The sequence below is a fragment of the Cervus canadensis genome, chromosome 5, assembly GCF_019320065.1.
Source record: "Cervus canadensis isolate Bull #8, Minnesota chromosome 5, ASM1932006v1, whole genome shotgun sequence".
NCBI classification, from domain to species: domain Eukaryota; kingdom Metazoa; phylum Chordata; class Mammalia; order Artiodactyla; family Cervidae; genus Cervus; species Cervus canadensis.
In genome coordinates, this window is record NC_057390.1 from 30223468 (window position 1) to 30236354 (window position 12887).

The 12887-nt window shown below is 36.7% G+C and overlaps 1 protein-coding gene across 3 annotated transcripts in view; it reads right to left on the reverse strand.

The window, feature by feature from the left end:
- FSHR (follicle stimulating hormone receptor) overlaps positions 1-12887 on the reverse strand; it is a 188172-nt gene that overhangs the window by 137404 nt on the left and 37881 nt on the right. The gene's annotated exons all lie outside the window — the stretch shown is intronic.

A 12887-nucleotide genomic window follows, 5' to 3' on the forward strand; every position in this document is an offset into this window, starting at 1 on the left:
GGAAAGTGATGACCAAAGCTAGATAGCATATTAAAAAGCAGAGACATTACTTTGCCACAAAGGTCCGTCTAGTCAAGGCTATGGTTTTTCCAGTGGTCATGTATGGATGTGAGAGGTGGACTATAAAGAAAGCTGAGCGCTGAAGAATTGATGCTTTTGAAATGTGGTGTTGGAGAAGACTCTTGAGAGTCCCTTGGACTGCAAGGAGATCCAACTAGTCCATCCTAAAGGAAATCAGTCCTGAATATTCATTGGAAGGACTGATGCTGACAGTGAAATTCCAGTACTTTGGCCACCTGATGCAAAGAACTGACTCATTTGAAAAGACCCTGATGCTGGGAAAGATTGAAAGCAGGAGGAGAAGGGGACAACAGAGGATGAGATGGTTGGATGGTATCACTGACTCAATGGGCATGAGTTTGAGTAAACTCTGGGAGTTGGAGATGGACAGGGAGGCCTGGCGTGCTGCAGTCCATGGGGTCGCAAAGAGTCGGACACAACTGAGCCACTGAACTGAACTGATAGTAAGTCTTGAAACTTCATAATGTGAATTCTTTTTTAGAATTGTTTTTATTATTTTAATTCATTTGCCTTTTCTTATAAATTTTAAAATTGACTACTCTGTATCTACAAAAATCCTGCTGGGATTTTGATTGAAATTGTGTTAACCTACAGATCAGTTTGGGGAGAACTGACATCTTAACCATAATACTTTCCCCAGTGATGAACAAAACAGAGTATATCTCTTTTTTAGGGCTTCTTTGGTTTCTTTCAACTGCATTTTGTATCTATCAGGATATAGCTCCTTTGTTTGATAAAGTTTATAACTAAGAATTTCATTTTTTTTGAGTGATTATAAATGGCATTGGATTTTACTTTTGTTTTCTAATTGTTCATTGTTAGTTTAAATACAAAAATGATTTTTACTTGTATTTTGCAACTTTCCTAAATTCACTTATTGCTTCTAGGACCATTTTTCTTTGAGATTGCATGGACTTTCTAATAGACAATTATATCATCTATTAATAGGACTTCCCCAGTGCCTCAGCTGGTTGAGAATCCAGGCTGGATGCATGAGACAAGTGCTCGGGCCTGGTGCACTGGGAAGACCCAGAGGAATCGGGTAGAGAGGGAGGTGGGAGGGGGGATCGGGATGGGCAATACATGTAAATCCATGGCTGATTCATGTCAATGTATGACAAAAACCACTACAATATTGTAAAATAATTAGCCTCCAACTAATAAAAATAAATGGAAAAAAAAAAGAAAAAAGAATCCACCTTATGTCTGTTATTCAGGAGAAATAAGAGATGCCAGTGCAATCCCTGGGTTGGGAATATCCCCTGGAGAAGGAAATGGCAACCCACTCCAGTATTCTTGCTTGGGAAATCCCATGGACAGAGAAATCTGGAGGGCTAGAGTCCATGGGGTCACAAAGAGTTGGACACGACTACACACACATGCATCATCATTAGAAACAATTTTACTTCTTATTTTCCAACCTGAAGGCCTTTTATCTATCTTCCTTTCTATATTACACCGGATAGGTTTCCGGTACTTTGTTGAATGCAAGTGGTGAAAGTGGACATTCTTGCTTTATTTTTTATCTTAGCGGAAAAGTCTTTCATCTCTCATGATTAAGTATGATTTTAGTGGTAGCTGTTTTTCCTGGTGCTCTTGATCAAGTTAGTAAGTTTTCTGCTATTCAAACTTTGCTGGGTGTTTTTACCAAGAGTGGATATTGGATTGTATTCAAATGCTTCTTCTACATTAATTTATATAAGCTTGTATGTGTTCTTTTGTCTTTTAATTTCAGTCTGTAGGTTGCATTGCTTGATTTTCAAATATTAAAATGTTTGCATTTCTAGGATAAACCCCACTTGGTCATTCTGTGTAATTTTATTATATGTTGCTGGATTTCATTTGCTTATATGTTGTTGAAGTTTTTTCATCTGTGTTCGTAAGGAATATTACTGTTTCATTTCCTTCTGTCTAGTTTAGGTATCAGAGTAATGCTGGCCTCATAAAATGAGTTGGGAAATATCAGTTGGATCGACTTGGCTGATGACATTGTTCAATCTTCTGGATCTTTACTGATGTTCTACCTACTTGTTCTTTTATTTACTGAGAAAGGAATATTGAAGCCTCCAAATATAGTTGTAGATTTCCCCATTTCTCATTTCAGCTCTATCAATTTTTGTTTCATTTATTTTTAAGCAATGTTGTTAGGTACATACACATTTAAAATTGCTAAGTCTTCTTGACCCTTTGTCATTATGAAATGAATCTTTTTATTCTTAGTAGTTTTTGCTCTGAAGTCTGCTATTTCTTTGCTCTGATATTTGATATTAATATAGCCACTCCTACTTTGTTTTGATCAGTGCTTGCATGACATATCTTTATTTATCCTTTGTTTTCAACCTTCCTATACCATTACATTTGAAGTAGATTTCCTTCAGTGTATAGTTGAATGTCTTTAATTGGTATGCTTAAGTTATTTATACATAAGGTACATTATTAATATGTTTAGACTTAGGTCTTTCATTTTCTAACTTGTTTGTTTCTTCTACTTTTTGTTATTCTGTTACCCCTTTCCTTCCTTCTTTGGCTTATTTAAATTTTTTCAAATTATATTTGACCATATATCTTTACATAAATTATCAAGTAGTTGCTCTAGGGATTGAAATATTCACACTTGAAATTTTAGAATCCTCTTAGAATTAATATTTCATGATTTCAAGATGAATGTAGAAACCTTACCATCTCATAGTCCTTTTAACTTCCTTTCATGTTGTAATTGTCATATGCATTTCATCTACATATACTGAAAAACCCATTAGATAAATTTCTAAATTTTTTCTTCAACTGTCATATATGTTTAAAGAACTTGAGGGGAAAGAATAGTTTATATTTGTCAACATATTTTAGATATTTTATTATTGTAATATGTCTCTATTTTATATATTATTTATTATATATTATTAACCATTAATATTCTGTTTACTTTTGAGATAATTTTCCTTCAAACTGAAGAACTTTCTTCAGAATTTCTTTTCGAGCAGCTCTGCTAGCAACAAATTCTCTTGAATTCCTTTCTTTTGATGATGTTTTATTTTATCTGTATTCTTTAAGGCTATTTTCATAAAACAGAACACTGGGTTGAAAGTTCTTTTCTTTTAGAATTTTAAAGTGTTGTTTTATGAGTGAAAAGAAAAATATAGCATACCAAAGCTTATGGGATGTCAACAAATTAGATAAACTAAGTTAAATGGACAAGTTCCTAGGAAGATGCCAACTACCAAAATCAACCCAAGAATAAACAGAAAATCTGAATCACATAATAAATCAAGAGATTGAATTAGTACGCAAGAAAACTTTTCACAAAGAAAAGCCCAAGACCAGATATCTTCATTGGTGAAATCTGTCAATTGTTTGAAGAAGAATTAACCCCTTTTTCACAAAATTAAAAAATTCAAATCCTTCACAAAATTTTGTAAAATATAGAAGATAAACGAATAGTTTCTAACCTACTCCGTGAGACTGCTGCTGCTGCTAAGTCGCTTCAGTTGTGTCCGACTCTGTGTGACCCCATAGATGGCAGCCCACCAGGCTCCCCCATCCCTGGGATTCTCCAGGCCAGAACACTGGAGTGGGTTGCCATTTCCTTCTCCCATGTGTGAAAGTGAAAAGTGAAAGTGAAGTTGTTCAGTGGTGTCTGACTCCTTGCGACCCCATGGACTGCAACCTACCAGGCTTCTCTGTCCATGGGATTTTCCAGGCAAGAGTACTGGAGTGGGGTGCCATTGCCTTCTCTGACTCCATGAGACAAGTATTACTCTAATACCAAAATCAAAGGCATCACAAGGAAATAAAATTACATACCAATAATCCTTATGAATACAGATGTAAATATCCTTAACAAAATATAAGCAAATCAAATCCAATGCAATATAAAACAGATTGTACATTGTGATCAAGTGGAATTTATGCCATGAATACATGGTTGGTTTAATATGCAAATATGAATACATTACACAGTATTAATAGGATAGAGGACAAAAATGATATCACCCCAAGATGTACAGAAAAAACATTTGACGAAACCCAACACTGAACAAACTAGGAAAAAATTACTCAACAAACTAGGAATAAAAGCAGACTTCTTTGATACAAGGCTGCTATGAATACCTCACAGCTAACAGCATACTTAATGGTATAAGACTAGAAGCTTATCACCAAGATCAGGTACAAGACAAAGATGTCCACTTACAATTTCAGTTTAATCATACTGGAGGTTCTAACCAGAAAAACTGGGTAAGAAGAATAAATAAGAGGCTTCCAGACTGAAAAAGAAGTAAAACTATCTCTTTTCCCAGATGACATGCTTTTGAATACTGAAAATAATTCCTCCTGATAATCCTAATAGTCTTTAAGCTCTTGACCACGATGTTGAACTCTGTAGAAAATAGATGAACTTTTGGATAATCTGGAACTGAAGTGGCTTTTAGAGGAATCTTTCACTTAAATAAGATAGTCTACCTTAGGGGTGCTCTTGATAAGAAAACATGCCTATGATTGATTCATGTTGATGTACAGCAGAAACCAACACAATACTCTAAAGCAATTATCCTTCAATTTAAAATAAATAACAAAAAAATGATTCCTCTCAGGTAATAGAATGCTTTCTTTGATTGGTAGGCAGAGAAATGATTTCCAAAAGCAACTTCTCTAGGAGTCCCTGTAGCATGTAAAGGAAAACTCTTTAGTAAAAACTTTTGCCATCTTAGCAGGTAACTAACTTATTCTATCTGCTAGAAACACAATCTGGGTCCAGCTTTTTTCTGGGTTTTGTGTTATTATGCCTGATACATAGCTGAAAATGAAAGCTATAAGATCTCTGTGTCTGTCTGTCTGTATGTTATATACATCTATAAATGTGTGTACTTTATGTTTATGTGATATTTTTTAAAGCTCTATTTATTTTGTTTAAAAGATAAGCCAATTAAGTGTTCCTTGAAAGTGAAAGTCGCTCAGTCGTGTCCAACTCTTTGTGACCCCATGGAATTTTATAGGCCAGAATACTGGAGTGGGTAGCCTTTCCCTTCTCCAGGAGATCTTGCCAACCCAGGGGTCGAACCCAGGTCTCCCACACTGAAGGCAGATTCTTGACCAGCTGAGCTATCAGGGATTAGGTGTTATCTAACGTATTCCTAAAACTCTCAAAAATTTAGAGATTAAACCAAAGTTTTCCAAGCTCACAGGATAATATTCGACAAATAAAATCTAGCTTAAGTTGTTGGCTTAGTTAAAGCGGGTATGTCATTGGAGTTGGCAACATCAAGTATAACTCAAACATATTTCTTTTTCTACCTAGATTTACTAGTCTTATAGCTCATGTTATCTCTATGTTACAAAATTCATCAGCAAGAAAAATAAGATGATGGTTAGCTGTTTAATGTCTAATCTAAGCATACTTATTTTGAAAAACAAGTAATTTAAATAGATGTAAATAAGATACAAGTTTACACTAAGTTAAGTTAAATTAAATGATCAATATTCATTGATTATAGGATCATTTCCATACTAAAACATTAATTGCTAAACATAAATTTATCTATCTTTGGGTTGTTAATTTTTAAGAACAAAAAATATCTGGGTCTATTGAAAAATATGTCTTTTGCCACATTAAAAATTATAACAAAAATAGATGTGTTGAAAATTATAGATTTTTATAATTATATATTAGTTTGCTAATCTATTACAAGATGCTGTTATGATAGACCGTACTTAATTGCCTGCTTCTTAGTTTTCACTGGAAAATAGAGGTTACTGATATCTAAACTTTATAATCAATATATAAAAGTAAACAGAAACAGTAAGAATGAAGGGAAACAGCTTTGTATATAAAGAGTGGCAGGAAAGGCGGATGTGCTTTTAAGTAAGAGTGTTGTCCTAAAGTAAAATACCTGGTTGCTCCAGAATGAAAAAGAAAAAAAGAAATAGGGCAAAATATAAATGGATATAGAAAGTTGCAGAAGATTTGTAGAAAGGATATTATTCATTGTAAGGTCAAGGCTAATTGAAGTTAAATGGATTTATTTATGAGTTTTTAAAATGCACTCTACAATATACTCATAAAAAACCTAGAGTTTAATTTTCTTTCTGTTAAAATGAGAAAATTTCTTGAATTATTGCTCTGTTCTTAATAAGAGATTATAAAATGTTTTCTTGTGATCTACCTAGGAAACAAAGATTCCTTGTTTTATCAAAAATAATTTCCTGTGCATAGTGTCTTTATCAGATCTTTGATTATTGAGAAAAACTGAGTCTTTTCACTGTTAAAAGAGTTTAAAAAATAATTATGTGATTTTCTGTATTTGCTTTTGAAATCTTTTGTCACTTTGATTGACTGACTGTACCTTTACAGTGACCTATGATCCTATTTGATAAGTGTTTTAAGTCTTTTGACATTTTTGACAGACTTCTCCAAATCAATTCTGAATAAAATCTTTTTTGGGTTTTTCCATAGGGTCCCTGGAAGATCTCAAAATATTTATTCTATTTTCTTAGAAAAAGAGAAATATTAAATGAATAGGCTTACTTGGTATGTGCAGTTACATTGGAAACACTGTCAAATAAAAGTGATGATTAATCTTGTTTAGGTTGTATGAGCATGGGTATGTATTACTAATGTTCCCCAAACTATACAAAATTCTGTAAAATTTGTCACTGTCCTTAAGTCCAGATAATCTGTCATAATTCAGGTTGTTATCTTCAAATATTATATGTCAAAAAAAAAAATAACCAAATTCCTTTGTCAGTTGCGTTATCATGAACTCTCACTGGATCTTTATCCATGGCCATTATAATTATAGCCCAGTTACTGTTTCACTTTCATGATTTCCTGAAAGCTTTTGCAAGCATCTATGATACAAAATTGCAAGAGATTAATGGAAAGACCCTGAAAAGTACTCTAACATACAGGTTTCTGATAATTTTTAGATTGTAACAGTGACCTGGGTAAGGATTTCTAAAATTCTACTGGAAATAACAGTTGATTCTTAAAACTACTAATCAAGCAAAACAAGAAGTAGTTACATGGACCTGAATAAACTATTAGAGATGATTACAATTTTTATGACTGTTTGAAACATTACTGGTTCTTCAATGATCTGTTTTCTAGCTTTAACAAACCTGCCCACTCTATCCCCTCAATCTCAAGTTTCTGTCTCTCTTTCTGTTTCCTATCCATAATTTATACCTGTTTGGTAAAATACACTTTTTAAAAATTTATTTTCAATTGGAGGATAATTGATTTACAATATTGTGTTAATTTCTGCCATACACCAACATGTATCTGCCATAGGTATACATATGTCCCCTCCCTGTTGAACTTTCCTTCCACCTCTTACTTCATCCCATAAAATACATTTTTATAAAGAATATAAAATACTTATCTTTTTCTCCTTACTTGATCCCTCCAGAATACTCTCACTGACTATTCTTACTTTCATGGCAATATAGGTTTCATGGCAATTTAGCTAAGTTTAACAAGAATTTGTATTCCTCATAACAAGAAAAAATTGGGCAAGTCATTAGCTTAGCTTCTTAGCCTAAAGAGACTTTTAAAGATATAATCTTAGATTCCTTATTACCAGACGGTTTTAAAGAACTAAGGTTGACTTTATGGAGCCAGGAAAGCCCCTTAGATATTAACAACACTTTGACTGGAATATCATATTTGAGAACATGCATAGACCCACTATTCTTGCTGCACTATGTAAATAATCAGGTCAAAAGTAACGATACTAGATTTGTTTACAAACAAATTAGTCTTACTGTGATTGTCTTTGATAAAAATGAGGTGACTACAGAAGAGTGAAAAATAGAAAAAAATAGTAGAAAACTGTAAGTGCTTCTTCACCAAGAGGCTTTTGTTCCTCTTTGCTTTCTATCATTAGGGTGGTGTCATCTGTATACCTGAGGTTATTGATATTTCTTCTGGCCATCTTGATTCTAGCTTGTGCTTCATCCAGCCTGACATTTTGCATGATGTACTTCACATATAAGTTAAATAAGTAGGGTGACAATATACAGCCTTGACATACATACTCCTTTCCCAGTTTTGAACAAGTCCCTTGTTCTATGTCTGGTTCTAACTGTTGTTTTTTGACCTACATAGGTTTCTTAAGAGGCAGGTAAGGTTGTCTGGTACTCTCATCTCTTTAAGAATTTCCCATAGTTTGTTGTGATCTGCACAGTCAAAATCTTTAGCACAGTCAATGAAGCAGAAGTAGATGTTTTTCTGGAATTCCCTTGTTTTTTTGATGATCCAATGGATGTTGGCAATTTGATCTCTGGTTTGTCTGCCTTTTCTAAATCCAACTTGTACATCTGGAAATTCTCAATTCACATACAGTTGAAGCCTAGCTTGAAGGATTTTGAGCATTACCTTGCTAGCATGTGAAATGAGCACAATTGTGTGGTAGTCTGAACGTTCTTTGGCATTGCCCTTCTTTATGATTGGAATGAAAATTGACCATTGGAAAAGACCCTGATGCTGGGAAAGATAGAGGGCAGGAGAAGGAAGGGGGTGACAGAGGATGAGATGGTTGGATGGCATCACCAACTCAGTGGACATGAGTTTGAGCAAACTGGGAGAGAGTGAAAGATGGCTGGCGTGCTGCAGCCCATGGGGTCGCAAACTGAACAACAAGGGTAAGTGCTCCTGTTACCAGGTTATTTTTGTGTTCATTGTTGTTGGGGTTTTATTATCTACCTGTAAACTTCCAGGAAATCACTACTGATCAAGTGTGCACAGCATTCTGTGTGGTTGTACTTCAGTGTGGGCTGCTCAGAGAGTTCAACAGAAATCCAAGGACATTCAAATTGCAAACCAAGAAAATCCATCAGATTGAAGCTGCCATTCCCATTCATTATCTAAAGATGCTTTGAGCTCAAATCTAAAAAATTTCTTCACTGACTGCTCTCCAGACTTGGAAACAGTTTGTAATTTGCTCCAAATATTACATTTTATTTTTCTTTTGTTTCTATAGAAATCCCTCTTATATAATACCTGATTCCTCACACCAATTGAGTTCTAACCCAAATAGAAGCTTGCCTACAGCACTACATCCTGAAAGGAAACATCTCCATGTTTATTCTGCCCTAAATAATTATGACGTAGCTCAATGGTGACTCAGACAGTAAAGAATACACCTGCAATGTAGAAGACCTGGTTTTGATCCCTGACTTGGGAAGATTCCCTGAGAAGAAATGGCTACCCTCTCCAATATTCTTGCCTGGGGATTTACATGTACAGAGGAGCCTGGAGGGCTACAATCCATGGGGTCATGAACAATAGGACACTACTGAGCCAGTAACGCTTTCACTCTTCAATAACGTAAGGCACTAACACAGTATTCAAAGACTTATTTCCACCAAGACTGAAAAGATTTCTATGATCTGCTTTCAGAAGAAGACAATATGTCCCATACATTGGAACCAGGAGTCTTAGTTTATTGTAAACATCACCAATGAAAGACTGCATTTAAACCTCCTTAAAAGAGACTTTATCTCCTAATCTTCAATTACAGAAAGAATTTATAAATTCTATAAATCTTTAGTCAGAGTTGTATTTGACAATTGCATAACCTTGGGCCAATTCCTGGCTGAGTGAGAAAGACTATATATTATTGCTAATATGACATGTTGTGTCTATGTATATAACTCAGAAAAATGGAAACCTAATTACACATTATCTAAGAAACACAAATTGGCTCTGAAAAGTTAAACTTGACTCTGATTATAACTTCTTTGATTGTTTTAGTTGGTTAAATCTGAGTTCCTGGGAATATCTGGGTCTGGGGAGTTTTTCGGTCCTTCACTGTTATTTCTCTCATACTCACGATATTAACCTCCCAGGGGCATTGTGTCCTCTTCAGGGGGTTTAAATTTGTTTCAGAAGCCGCTCACACATCAAATGATATCCACCAGGATTAGACAGCTCAAAGAACTCAATCATCTGACTGCCCATGTCTAGGATGGCGGTACAACTATTGGAAACAGTAACTGTATGACTTTCTGTCCCAGCAACTATATTAACAGTGGTATTGAGAGTAATGCTGTACTATTTGGTCACATCCTGAGCTTGTGAAAAGAATGACCAAAAGGGAAGAATTACTAAAATAAAAAAGCGGAGACCAGTTAGGATGGAAGATCCCTTAAGCAGACAAAACCAGTTAAGCCACAGAAGTGAAGCCATCTTTCATATTTCATGAATATAAGCAAAATTTAATTTGGGCTATTTTTTTTTTTTTACAAATGCCTCTGGTAATAATAAATGAAACTTAAGACATCTTCATAAAATGATTTGCAATAATATAACAACTTTAACCTCCCTTGCTGTCTGGAGATCCCCATTATAATAGCCAACCATGGTAAAGGTCCTCGTTTTCACTTTACAAGCCATCTGTAACATCCTGCTTCTGAGAGTCATACCAGTTTTAGGTTTGCAGTGTCTCTGCTCGTGAACAGTTTGTTTCCTACTCGATAACATACTCATATCAAGTAAAGCTTTCTGAATTTTCTTTTTGACAGTAGAAAAGGTCATTACCTAGCAAACCATCACATGGAAGAAAGAGTAGGATTAATCTTTACAAAATGCTGAGCCTGTGCCTTGTGACCTCTTGGAGAAAAGGATGAGCCTAGAAGCTGGCAAATTGCTTTCTCCAGAGTCCCAGGAGGCTCATCAGACCACCAGGCCCACTTTGATTTTCTCATCATCCAGGTGGCGCTAGTGGTAAAGAACCTGCCTGCCAATGCAGGAGACCTAAGAGATTCAGGTTCTATCCCGGGGTCGGGAAGATCTCCTGGAGAAGGGACTGGCAACCCACTCCAGTATTCTTGCCTGGAGAATCCCATGGACAGAGGAGCCTGGGGGGCTACCGTCCATAGGGTCGCCAAGAGTTGGACATGACTGTAGTAACTTATCATGCATGCACACACAACAGAGGATTGGTACCCATTGAGTAGGATCAGGTGGTGCTGTGCAGAGGCCACCTGAGGCAGAACTCTGTGAAGGAGAGAAAGGGCAGAAACATGGAGGGAACTCTGCTTGGTCAGAGTTCAAAGCAATCCTCCATGGAAAGTCACTCCGAGAACCATTCTGCTCCCATTCTCTTTTCATCATCCATCACATTTTCTTTGACATAGAAAAAAAGGAAAAGTTTAAGAAAGAGAAAGTGTTTATGTTCAGTCTTGTCTTTGCATTCTTTGCAAGCTGTAGCCTTGACGGAAGCAAGTTGATTTGCAGAGTTACAAAGGAAAAATGGTTTGCAGAAAGGCGTTGTGTTCCAGAGGGCATGTGGCATGGTGTGAGGAGACCAGAGAATGCCATGAACATTAGTCATATGGGGGGTTGCTTCAGTGGGTCTTTTTTTGTTTCCTGTCCACCTCTGACTATTGCCCTCAAAGGAGCAAGGTAGAGAAAAGGGAGCAGTCACCCCATCCCACCCAGGCAGTCCAGCTGGTCCAGCTGTGCTTGGCCCCAAGGTGCAGGCAGCAGGGGAAGATGGGGTGTATTGGTGGTGGAGAGGAGACCAGCCTCCCAAAACTATTATACCTGGGTGTATGGAAGGTGAGAGGGGTTTGGAAGTGGGACTACAGAATTAATGTTTAGTGAATCCAAGTAAAAATATCTGTTTTGAGCAGAACAGATTCAAAGACTTTGAGGAAAAGGGCTCACACCATCAATCCTAGACAGGATGAGGTGTGACACGAGTCATACTTTGTGCTTCTGACTGAGTGTGTTTTCACTGATGTAGTATGGTTTATGTGACTGTCAGAAATGGCCTTGAAAAGCAAAAAAGGAAGCCAGTATTGAAAGAGGTGGGGCAGTGTCCTCTTTGCCTCTGTGTCCTGGGTGGGGGGAGCTGTTGGTATTTAGAATTTCAATCATGTTGTGTTGGAAAGCTCCCCTCCTTCACTTTTCCACCACCTGCTGCCACCTGAGACTGGATGGCTTATTTCCCAAGTTCAGTGAAAGGGCTTTGGTCCCAAGAAAGCTCACTTAAGGTCACCTCATGCGTTAGAAGGCCAGACATCTTTCCTTGTGTTTTTGAAAAACAGAAGCTAGCAATTAAACTTCAAAAGTCAGGAGGCCAAGAAAAAAATAAATGGAAAAGATTTAAATGGGAAAAACAAGGTTTCTGCTTTCTCAGAAAGATCAGGCTGAACAAGCGGATCTCAACAATGTATCTGTTGGTTCCCCACTCCCCAGGCTCTCCATCTCAGTCTCAACACTGATACATTCAGCCTTTCAGGACAAAGCCCTTCTGTCCTTGTGAGCTGTGTTCCCCTGCCAGCTGGCTGGAAGCTACTGGACCCTAGGCCACCAAGTGGACAAACAAAACTCTGAGGAGGTTTGTCTGGATGTATTGACCTTGATTCACTGTGTGGGGCTGACTGGTTTTGTCTGCTTCCCAATGGGAAGGTAATTGAAGAGCACTGATTCAGAAGAATTTCATGGCAAGTTGAGAGTACTCCTCTTCCCAACCATTTGACAAGCTAGAATGTACCCCAAGAGTGAACTATGTGGCCTTAAGCAAAGGACTTGGAACTGCTCCACATCTCAGTTTTCTCCTCTGCAAAATGGGCATATCCCCTTCTGCTCTACCTTCTGATCAAGATTTTGGGATGGCCAAATGAAAGAGTATTTGGTGACTATCAGACACCACACAGGTGTTTTTAGAAACACCTTCCTAGTGTGATTTCAGGAATGCAAAGATAAGGCTTTCTACCTGCCCATCTTTTCTTCCTTGGCCTGAAAGCCTTGAGAAGGAAGCCAGTCTCTGTGTTTAACAATGAGATGCCACTTGACATGCACA